This window comes from Miniopterus natalensis, chromosome 11 (genome assembly GCF_054644295.1).
Source record: "Miniopterus natalensis isolate mMinNat1 chromosome 11, mMinNat1.hap1, whole genome shotgun sequence".
NCBI classification, from domain to species: Eukaryota; Metazoa; Chordata; class Mammalia; order Chiroptera; family Miniopteridae; genus Miniopterus; species Miniopterus natalensis.
The window spans coordinates 27,704,322-27,717,354 of NC_142091.1; positions in this window are offsets into that span (position 1 = coordinate 27,704,322).

A 13,033-nucleotide genomic window follows, 5' to 3' on the forward strand; every position below is an offset into this window, starting at 1 on the left:
GGCTCTCTGATAGAGCTCTCTGCAGCTTAAACAGACCAGGGGTTACTGATAGCTGAAGGCTATCTGCTAATGGCACCCCCCACACTGGACAGCAAGGGATCTGCAGAGGACATCAACATGTCTACTGCTCACTTCTCCCTATAGTTTATTTTAATACATTGGAAAGAGGCCCAACAGGTACATACAACGTCAGCCAGTCATTCACAGTAAGCACCCCAGTCATTCACAGTAAGCACCTCAGTCATTCACAAGAAGCAACATGGTGTCAGACTTGGAATCAGAGAGACCTGGGTTCGTATCTCAACAGTGCCTTTTGAAAAGTTATGTGACTTTGAGCAAGTCATTCAACCTCCTTAAGGTTCAGTTTCTTCATGTAGGAAATACAGATTTAACAGCCACCATAAGGAGCAGCATTGGTGTAATGAAAGTTAAAGATGAAGCACAATATTAATTCCTTCCCTACCTCCCTTCATTGATTAACTTTTCTCAAGCATTCTTTTCATTTGTGTGCTTGTTTATTTGTTTCAGTATGGATTGTTTGTTAGCAATTATATTATTACCACCTTAGTTAAGATGGTCCAGTGAGAGCACTTTATAAACTCTAACCTTCAAAAAATATAGGGCTATTTTTGTTTGGTTTTGTGCAAAAGGTACGTGGTATAAATACAAAAAGCACAGGATTGCTGGCTTCACACCCCAGTTGTGAAATATACTGTGTGATCAGGGCATGTTGTTTGATTTAATTAGAACCAGTGTCCCTATCTCCAAATGTAAGGTAAACCCCTGATCTGCCTGGGTCATAGTGAAGGGTTCAGAAATAAATAACAATGTAAATGAGAGTGCTCAATAAATTTTAAAACACTATACAAATAGAAAATATCATTGTCGTCATGATTCTGATGACCCCTGAATGAGTTTCTCAGTATTCCAGCCCACTTAACACACAAAGGCTAAATAAGTTAGCTAAAAGCAGAACTCAAATGAGATCATTTTCCTGCTCAAAATTCATCACTAGCACCCCTTTGCCACTCAAAAAAAGGTCATACTTCTTAGCCTGGCATTTAGAGCCCGCCTAGTTTTAAAGGGTTATCATCATTATTCATGAACACAATGATATATGATCCTGGAAAACTGCACAATTTTTTAATGTGAAAGAATTTCAATCTAAAATGGATGTGGATTTTGTTCATTAGATTCCACATAAAAATGAGATCACATGGTATTTGTCTTTCTCTAACTGGCTTATGAACAAAATAGAAGCAGAGGCATGGACACAGGGAGCAGACTGACAGCTGTCAGAGGGGAGAGGGTTGGGGGACTGGATGAAAGAAGGTGAAGGGATTAGCAAAAAAACATATATGTGTATATATATATATAACAGGAAGACACAGACAACCGAGCAGTGATAGCCAGAGGGAAGGGGTGGGGGGTAGGCCGAGGTGCACAAAGCTGGGGAGAGGGGGGAATGGGGACTGAAAGAGACTTTGCTTCGGGCGATGGGCACACGATGCAGTGTGCAGATGTTTTGTTGAGTTGTACACTTGAAACCTGTATGGTTTTGCAAACCAATGTCACCCCAATAAATTAAATTAAATTAAACATAATGAACATGGATGATATAAAATTGAAAATTTCATACATGTGCCTTTAGAAAAACAAAATTTAAGGACTAAGGGACTGATTTCCCATAAATGCCTGGTTTATAGAGAACTGATAATATTGGAATACTCTTAAATGATAAGGGGATATTCAAGGGTTGCCTCATAGCAACCTTGGGGAGCTTTGCCTATGGTTTTCAGAGGCATAAACAAGAAATGACCTCACAAAAGAAGCTAAATTGAGTTTTGTCTGTATGACTGGACTAGTTTTATCTGCTCAGGGAATTTCAAAGCTGTTCTCCATTTGATTTTGATTTTAATAGACTCTAACTCCATTCTCTCCACTTTACATTCTCTGCCTATAAATACAAATTACCCCAAATCTTCAAGAGACTTGCTGACAGCTTGCTAGTTTATGTGTCCTGTGTCATAATTCCTCTGCTATTCTCATATAAATTCATCGTTTTTACAATTTTGAGCATGCCTCAGTTTACCTCTTTATTTAGGTTGGCAAAAATAATCTAATTAAATAGTTATATATGTTTTTTGTAATAAGGGAACCGGGACAATACAAAAATATCCCAAACACGTGCAGTGACCCATGTTAACAACCTTATGAGCATTCTGTCACACTAGTCTTCTTCTTCAGAGAAAGTGTGTAAGCACATGTACAAACAAAGAAGGGCTTGGTTTCTCTAATTTCCACCTTTAATTTACAAGATATAGTCTTTATATAAAATGAATTGGAACTCATACTTCGTATTACATTTTTACTTTCAAAAATATCAATGTGATTCTGATATGCAAAGAGTTTGGATGTCATTAATTCAGTCTCTAAAATTACAATAAAATTTACACCGTGGTAAAATAAAAATTAATCATTTATTTTGCTCTCATCAGAGAACTGAGGTTTTAGGGCAAACTGTCACTGCGAAACCTGGAAAGACAGGCAAATCCACAAAGATACAGCAACTGTGATCTGTTTACCTGAAACAAAAGTTGCTGGAGTCATTAAGCAGCAGACACACGTAAATGGTAATTTCGATTAAAATCTGGAGGCTGAGTGGACTAGCTTAACAATGAAAAACTAACTTCTGGTGCCTCAGTCATTGTGGTGCCCAGACCAATTGCGTGGACTTTCTCTCTAGAAGCTCACCGGTTTCTCAGGGTGAGAGCTGAGAAAAATCCCCTCCGATGCTTAGATCTATATTAAAAAGAGAGGAACATCAGGAAAAGAATAAGTGATGGTAAAACAAGTATACTATTTTTCTTATTTATAATTGATCTAAAACATAGCTGTTTGTTTAAAGCAATAAGTGTATTGAGTGATTATAGCAGATGGATAAGTAAAATGAATGACAACAATGTCACAAAAACTGGAGGGAGGAATTAGGAATACTGTTTTAATTGTCTGTAATACATATGAAGCAGAATAGTATTATTTAAAGAGGAATTCTAGTAGTTTAAAATGTATATTGTAAACTCTGAGGCAACTACTAAAAATTTTTAAAAGAAGTATAAGTGATATGCTGAGGAAGGAGATAAAATAGAATCATATAAAATGCTTGATTAAAACTAGAGATGGCAGGAAAAAGGAAGGTGAGAGGGAGCAAAGAGCAAATTTAATGAATAGAAAAGTTATGAAGATGGTGTACATTAACCTGACCATATACATAGTCACTTTATATGTTAATGGTCAAAACATATCAGTACAAGACAAACACTATTACAGTAAAAATAAGCAAGTAAACAAATAAGGCCCAAGTTTTGTCGTCTGCAAGAAACCCACTGTAAATATAAAGACTTGGGCTAAAAGTAAGTGATGGAAAAGCACATACCTTGCTAACACTAACTGAAAGGTAGCTGGAGTAGCTCTACGAATTTCAGACAAAGAAGACTTCAGAGCAAGAAACACTGTCAGGGATAAAGAGGTCACTCTTGAAGAAGACATCGTCTCGAACAGGCAGGCACTGACAACAGAGCATTGAAGCACATGAAGCAAAAATAGATGGAACTTAAACAAGAAAACAGACGAGTCTAGTATAGTTGGACTTCAACACACAATCCTCTTTCAGTAACTGATAGACTAAGCAGGCAGAAAATCAATAAAGATATAAATGGCATGAACAGTACTGTCACTCCTAACTTGATCTAATTGACATCTATAGAATACTCCTTCCAACAACAACTGAATATGAATTAGTGTCAAACTCTCAAGGAAAATGCAACCAAAATGAACCACATCCTGAGCCTTACTTTAACACACCTTAACAAAACTTTAAAACTATAAATCATATAAGTTATGTTCTTAGACCACAATGGAATCCAACTAGAAATCAGTAACAGAGAAGTAGATGAAGAATCCCCACATATTTGAAAAGTAAACAGCAAACTTCTAAATAACCAAATGGTCTTAAATTGTTTTAGAATAGCCCATCTCCCCCACTCCAGATGCAAAAATCTGAACCTGAATAGTTTCAGTTGGCTGAGGGCAACATAGGCCATTGCCCTGCCTCCTCTCATCTCTAAGGACAAACTGACCCATCTTCAACTATTGTTCACATGGAACCTTCTCCACTTCTGCCTTCATAATATTTGGGGTTGAATATTTGCTACTACCAGCAGGATCTGCACCTGCAGGGCTTTCACCCATGCCCATGCCCTAGGCTTTAAGGCTCACCCAGCGGCACCCTGCTTGTAGGGCGTAGCATCCAGCAGTTGGGAATTAGGGAAGGCCCTTCCCACACTAAGCTCTCTTGCTTGCCACTGATACCAGCAATGGTCAGGTATGAGCCAAATGCTCCAGTACTCTCTATTTTCAGGGTAAGCTGATTTGGCATATGCATTATTAAACACTCCTTAGTGGGTCTGACTTCCAAGGCCACCACCCTGCTGGCATCATTTTTATTTAGCTGAAAAATTCATCCCATCATCGTCTTCTATGGATTTTTCATATTTCTCTCATAATAGTCATAATATGAATATGAGAGACTATTCATATCTCTCTCCACAATATCCAAATAAATGTGGGAAAGTTATTTCTGTATAATTTATTCAACCATTTTTTTATTGATATGATGGGGGGGGTTGTTTGTGTGTGTGTGTTGCTGTTGTTTTGTCTCTAAGAGCAATGATTCTTGAAAAGGTCTTAGAAGCATAATTTTGTATATCATGTTTTGATTTTTATAGGATAGATTCCTAGGAATGGGGCTGCTTGCTAGAAGAATATAAATTTTTAAAATAGATGATACCAGATTGTTTTCCAGGAAAGCAATAAAATGAGAAAAGTTTCACCAATGATAAATGATAGAGTTTCTTCCCATGTCTTTGCTAGCAGTTGGTTTTAGAGTACATTTTAATTCTGACAGCTTGATAGAATGAAGTAGTATTTCATTTTTGCATGGCTGTTCATTTCTCAGACTAGTAAGCTAAGCATCTTTCCAGTTTTTGCTACCCATATAGAATTATTCATATTTATAGTTGCTTTTGGATTTTATATTTAATTTTTATCATATTGAAGTATTTTTCTTACAGTCCCACTTTCTCCTTTCTTGGAGTTCTAATTAGGCATGGCTCCTGCATTTCTTTTTAAAATATATTTTCAGCATTTTAGTGATAAAAATGTATAAAGTTTCCTCTAATTTGTTAAGAAAATGAATTATACCAAAAGATCAATCATTAATGGAACAGCTCCAGCATTTCTAGAATAAATTGTATTGGGACCTGGCATAATCCTTTGAAATAATGATGGTTTTATTTGGCAATGGTTTTAGAAACTTTGCTTTTGTAATAATAAATGAGGTGTAACTATCTTCAGAGGTTTTAATATTAAAGTTATGATGGCTTCATATAATGAATTGGTAGGCTTTACATTTCCCATGCACTAGAATAATTTAGACAGCATTGAAATCATTTTTTATTTATAGGTTTAGATAGCTTCCATTTTTAATGCTTTTTCTTAATTACCATTTTAATCTTTTTTCCTTTTTTTCATAATTGGCCTATGAGGTTTTCCACTTCTCTTGAATTTATTTTGTTAATTTATACTTTGCTAGGACAATCCGTTTCCTGTAGGTTTTTTCATTTTTATTCATACATCCATATAATATTCTCTTATGGTTCTTTGCAGAACTTCTATTTGTACTGCTGTTCATGTTCTGCGAATATATTGAAACATTACAATTGATAAATATCGATATTAAGCTTTTTGGTCTGCCTGCAAAACTTAAAAGAAAGACAGATTTGTTCAGCTGTTACTATTTCATGTTTTCTGAACCGAAATTTTTAGACAACTCAGAAAGTAACATTTGACCTTCATTGCTAATTTTTTTCAGGGGAAAAAATTATATTTGAAATCTTTGAATTAGAAATTTTACAACCACAGAAAGCCATTAAACTATTGATGTTTTAATAGGATTTTTAAACATTTATAAAGCATATATTTGCAACTATATAAAGTGAATAATAAATGTGCTTTCATACTAAGGTTAAACAAATTTCATTTCTAAATTTAACAGGAACATATCTTTCTATGGCTTGAATAAGAGTGATGCATCATTGTCTTTGAAAGAGGCCTAATAAAGAGCCCTCTCATTTTCTACCTGACTCCTGAATGAATTGAAATATAACATAAAAGCCAGTAAATGGGGTTCAAAACATCACCTTTATTACTGATAAAGCTGACACTGGAAAATCTGACTAATATATGCTCGCAAGCTGGCTTTCTCATAACAAACCCCCAGGTTAGACAAACTTGCCTGCCAAGGCATGAAAACATTGGAACAAAGAAAGTCTCTCCCAGCATTCTCCTGCCCTCAGAACAAAGAGCCTGCCCAAGGAGTCAACAACTCCCGGTGTCAGCCGAATCCAAGAGCTACAGAGAGAATTAGTGCCACTGCTGTTTCATCTACTCATCTACTGATGGGCACTTGGGTGCTTCCAAATCTTGGCTATTGTAAACAACACTGCAATGAATATAGGGGTGATATATCCTTTCAAATCAGTGCTTCAGGTTCCTCTGGATATATTTCCACAAGTGGAATCACTGGGTCATAAGGCAGTTCCATTTTTAATTTTTTGAGGAACCTCCATACTGTTTTCCACTGTGGCTGCACCAGTCTGCATTCCCACCAACAGTGCACGAGGGTTCCCTTTTCTCCACACCCTCACCAACACTTTTTTGTTAATTTGTTGATGGTAGCCATTCTGACAGGGGTAAAGTGATATCTCATTGTGATTTTAATTTGCATTTCTCTGATGATTAATGATGTAGCTGTGTTACATTTACACAGTAGAATACGACTTGGCCATAAAAAGGAAGGAAATCTTGCCTTTTGCAACACCATGGATAGACCTGGAGAGTCTTATGCTAAGTGAAATAAGCCAGTCAGAGAAAAACAAATACCATATGATTTCACTTACATGTGGAATCTACTGAACAAAATAAACAAACAAAATAGAAACAGAGTCATAGAGAAAACTGACAGCTGTTGGAGGGGAGGGGGCTTGGGGGAGCTGGGTGTAAAAGGTGAAGGGATTAAGCTAAAAAAAAAACTTACAAACACCAATCACAGTATGGTGATTACCAGAGGGAAAGGGGGGTTGTGGTAGGTAGAAGAGGGTAGAGGAGCAATAAATGATGACAAGGGGAAACTTGACTTTGGGCGATGAGCATACAATACAATATACAGATGATGTATTATAGAATCGTACACCTAAAACCTATATAATTTTATTAACCAATATCACCCCAAACACATTCAATGAAAAAAAATTTTTTAAATATAAAAAATAAAATAAAAATGGTTTAGTTAGGCAATGCATGCCTTGTTACTTCTTCAAAACTCACCAATAGTACTAAGTAACTCCTCCTCTTCTAACAAGGAGTGGGAGAGATTGGAAAAGGGTGCTAGGAGTGTTCAGCTACTGGGGTTTCCTCCATAGATAAACATTCAGAACAGAAATATTCCCACCTTACACCTTAGAATTATTGTCTCTCATTTATTTATTCATTCACTCATGCATACATTAAATATGTATTACACACTACTAAAATCTACGCCATTAAGAAGATAAAATCTTGGCCTGGCTGGGTGTGGCTCAGCGGTTGAACATCAATCTAGGATCCAGGAAATCATGGTTCGATTCCCGGTCAGGGCACAAACCCGGGTTGCAGGCTCGAACCCCAGTCAGGGGCGTGCAGGAGGCAGCTGATCAATGATGACTCTCTCATCGTTGATGTTTGTATCTCTCTCTCTCTCCCTCCCCCTTCCTCTCTCTGAAATCAATAAAAATATATTTCAAAAAAAGATAAAATCTTTAAACATTATTCTAGACGGCCTTACAGTTCACTCCCCAAAGCAGTATTAATGCCATTTTCAAAACTGCTAAAATATGAAGATAATTTATTGTTATAGATGCCAACACCCTTTCCTTCCAGATTGATGGACAGAATGTGAAGGAAAACACAGTGATTGTATACTGCTTCTTAAAATTTTTTTATTTTGGTATTGACGTAGATATCAGTGCTTCTGGCATGCCCTGGAAAGAGTTGTATGAGTATGGGGATAGAAAACAGACCTTACTTACAACACCGTTTTTGGCACAGATATCACAAGTGGTAGATGCCTGGACAACAGTGGAATCTAGACATTTCTGTAGTATTTTTTCTGGCATTCATAACAACACCAAAACACAGTAGTCCCATCTTCATAAACACATAAATAATCATCTTTTATCTTCAGTATAAATTACTTAGCCTGACTTATAAAGCACTCTGTAACCTGCATCTTGCCCATCTCTCTGGAGTTTTCTCTCATCGCGTCCCTCCTAATACTCGCTAAGCTATGTTCAGTTTCTTAAACCTAACGGCCTCTCACCGGTGGACCTGTATACACACTGATTGCTTTGCTGGGACACCGTTTCACCCATTCCCGCTCTTCTCTCTTTCACTTCTAAATAACATCGTATCTCAATTTTCTGAGAGGCAGTCCATGAACTAGGAGTGGGGATGTTCAAAACATTTAACAAGTGGCTCAGGCACTGGTGACCAGTTAGAATGGACATAGCCTAACAGTCCTGGAACAGAATGATGAAAAGTTGATATTTTTCAGAGATTAACCCCTTAGTGGCAGGACCAGACAAAGTGTGGGAGGGAGGTCCCTGGAGAGAAGCCTGGTGGCCAAGGTGTCAGGAGAAACGCTTGGGAGTACAGACAAAGGCTAGTGACCAAACTATACAGAAGTATTTCACTGTTTTAATAAGTGGTTCAGCCATTCTTGTGTTAACCAGTTGAACGCCTCCCTTTTATCAAGCCCATGAGAAGGTGAGGTAACCCTTCTATGTTCTTCCATAATATTTATCACCGTAGCACCACTGTCACACTATTATAATTCCAATTTACTTTTCTGTCTCTCTCACTAAGTTAAAAACTCCTTAAAGTCAAGGACCTTATCTTGTTTGACATTCTGCTGTCAGCACCCGACAGAAGGACCAAAACCTAATAGACAAAATTCATAAATATTTGTGAATGGGGAAGAAAGAATGAGAAGAAGACAAGAAAGAAGAGAGGGAGCAGGGGAGTGAGGGAAGAATTATAGTCGGCCAGATGTACAAGTCCTATTACTACTCACTAGTATATTGTTTAAAATGTTTAGAAAGTATTAAGAGTGGAAAGACATAAAGATCACTTAATGCACCTTCCTTCTTTTATAAACAAAGACACAGATTCAAAGGAGGTAGTATTTTACCCAGCAGTATGTAGCTAAGGAAAGTACTCATATGCATAGTCCAAGTTTTTACTTCCCTGAACCTTCTCAAATTAAGATTGAACCTACTGACAAAACAGTTCCCATTAACATCCATGTAACTTTTTTACTTTCGAATTGAAATTTCTTGACAATATCACATAGCTACTGCGAATAAATTCTGTGTATTTCAGGAAGGCTGATGTCTTTCAGTGATGTTATTCGATACTCATATAAAATAAAAGGCCCATATACATGCTGATCTATTTATCAGGATTAGACTCTGAATTTTGTGACTCTCAGCCTGAAGATGGAAATTCATGCCCTTATTTCCTTGCAGCTTGTTCCATGATCACAGCATATGCCTTTCACCACAGAAATAGTGTTCATTCTTAAAAATCTGCCTGGCCTCAGGTGAACACCTGTGCTCTTGAAACTAAAATTCTCATGAGATTCAATTTTAAAAGAGAACATATAAAGTCTTATGTAACTCCCTGCTGCACACTCCCACATTCCTGGCAGAAAATGTAAGTAAACCTTCCTTTAAAATACTTACCAAATGTACGTGAGCAATATATTAGGTGCTCAGGCCCTCAAACCACCTAAATAGTTTATTTGTATTAGTAAAGTATAAAGTGAGACACATGGTACACTGTCAGGGAGTTGTAGTAGACAATAAAATAGCATATGTTTTTAATCAATTGCTCTTACTGGCTTCAATAAAGCAGAAACAAGGCTTTTACCTCTTCAATCACATAGGCCACAGTTTTTTAGAGCAGCATTTCCCAGAATGTGTCCAATGCAATACCAGTAAATACCAATAAAAAGAGAATTCTCAGACAGAGCAGAGAGGATTTTTAGGTTGGTGAAACTATTCCAAATGATGCTATAATGATAGATATATGTCATTATTCATTTGTCCCAATCTATAGACTATACAATACCAAGAGTGAACCCTAATGTAAACAGTGGACTTTAGGTGCTGATCATGTGTCAAGGTAGATTCATTTATTATAAGTAATGTACCACTCCAGAAGGGGATGTTGAGAGCGGGGAGGCTGTGGATGTGGGGGGCAGGGAGCATGTGGGAACTCTCTATATTTTTTGCTCAGTTTTGCTCTGAACCTGAAACTGCTCTAAAATATAAAGTCTATTTTCAAAAATGAGAGCGAGAGAAGGGCATGGTCAAATAAACTTGGAAATTGCTGTGTACTGTATCTGCCTCTCAAAGATAGAATCCTGAGTACAAAGCGCCCTGGCTCACTGAAAAGGAGATGGGCTCTTTCTTTTTAAACCCAGTTCTCGTTGACTAGCCCTAGAACCAACCCTATAAATCAATTAACTATTAAACAGTATGTCCTTCCACCTTTCAAATCCCAGAGGGAAGGGGGAAAGGGTGCTGCAGAAACAGCATGATTCACGTTCTCCGGCTCCTGTGGGTTCAGAAGTGAACTGTCTCATTTTGGCCCCCGCCAGAAAATGAGAAAGTGACAAGGAAAGATTATTTGTGAGCTCTCAAAGTGCTACGAGCCTTTTCTGTATCCTTCCAGATTACCATATAACTTTAAGAGAAGTCTTATACTGTTTATAAAATCAAGAGAATTAATGCCAGAGCATTTCATTCGCTCCTGGATTCCAATCTCCTTGGCCTTGATTTGATGACTGTAACCTTCTTTTTCATTAGAACATAGTTAATGTACAACATTATATTAGTTTCAGGTGTGCAACATAGTTATTTAATATTTATATACCTAATGAAGTGACCATCATAAGTCTAGAAACCATCTGTCACCATATAGATATTACGATATTATTGACAATATTCCCTGTGCTGTATATCACATCCCCATGGCTTATTTTATAACTGAAAGTTGGTATCTCTTACACTCCTTTACATTTTTTACTCCCTCCCCTCTGGCAACCATCAGTTTGTTCTCTATATCTATGAGTCTGTTTCTGTTTTGTTTGTTCATTTGTTTTGTATTTAAATTCCACCCACAAGTGAAATCGTACATTATTTGTCCTTGTCTGACTTATTTCACGTAGCATAATACACTCCAGGTCCATCCTATGGTTGACTGTTATTCCACGGTGTGTGTGTGTGTGTGTGTGTGTGTGTGTGTGTGTGTGCATACCACATCTTTATCCATTCATGTATCCATGGACACTTAGGTTGCTTCTACATGTTGCCCATTATAAATAATGCTTCAGTGAACATAGGGACACATATATCTTTTTGAATTGGTGTTTTTGTTTTCTTCAGATACAAGCCCAGAAATGAAATTGCTTGGTCATGTGGTAGTTCTATGTTTAATTTTTTGAGGAACATCCATACTGTTTTCCATAGTGACTGTACCAATTCGCAAACCCAACAACAGTACACAAGGGTTCCCTTTCCTCCACATATTTGCCAACACTTGTTATTTGTTGACTCTTTGATAACAGCTAATCTGACAGGTGTGAGGTGATATCTCATTCTGGTTTGGATTGCATTTCCCTGATTATCAGTGATGTTGAGCATATTTTCATGTATCTATTGGCCATGTGTATGTCTTCTTTGGAAAAAGATCTATTCAGATATTCTGACTAGTGTTTAATCAGATTGTTTTAGTTTTGTTTGTTTTTTTTTAAGTTGAATTGTATGGTTTCTTTCTATATTTTGAATATTAACCCCATATTGGATATATCATTTGGAAATATCTTCTATCCAGTAGATTGCCTTTTTGTTTTCTTGATGGTTTTCTTTCCAGTGCAAAAACTTTTTAGTTTTACATAATCCAATTTGTTTATTTTTGCCCGTACCAAGGGAGATATATCTAAAAGATATTTCTAAGACTGATGACAAAGAGTCTATTGCCTATGTTTTCTTCTAGGAGTTTCATTGTTCCTGGTCTTATAGTTAAGTCTTTAATCCAATTTGAGTTTATTCTTATGTATGGTGTAATAAAGTGATTCAATTTTTTTTTTTTTTTTGCATATATCTATCCAGTTTTCCAAACACCATTTACTGGAGAAACTGTCTTTTCCCCACTGTATATTCTTGCCTCCTTTGTGATAGGTTAATTGACTATATAATCATGGGTTTATTTCTGTCTCTCTGCTATGTTCAGTGGATCTATGTGTCTGTTTTTCTGCCAGTCCCATGCTTTTTTGATTACTATAGACTTCTAGTTTGAAATCAGGGAGTGTGATACCTCCAACTTTATTCTTCTATCTCAAGATTGCTTAGGCTATTCAAGGTCTTTTGTAGTTCCATACAAATTTTAGAATTATTTGTTCTCTTTCTGTGAAAAATGCCATTGGGATTTTGATAGGGATTGCATTGAATCCATAAATTGCTTTGAGTAGTATGGTCATTTTAATTATATTAATTCTTCCAATCCATGAGCATAGTATAACATTCTATTTATTTGTATCATTAACTTCTTTTATCATTGTCTTATAGTTTCACAGTGCAGGTTTTTCACCTCCTTATTTAAAGTACTCCTAGATATTTTGTTCTTCTTAATTCAATTGTAAATGCGATTGTTTTTCTTGATTTTTATCTCTGGTAGTTTATTATTAACACAGAAACACAACTAATTTTATGTATGTTAATTTTGTATCCTAAAACTTTACTGAATTTATTTATTAGTTCTAATAGCTTTTTGGTGGCATCTCTAGGGTTTTCTACATGTAATAAAAAAAAGG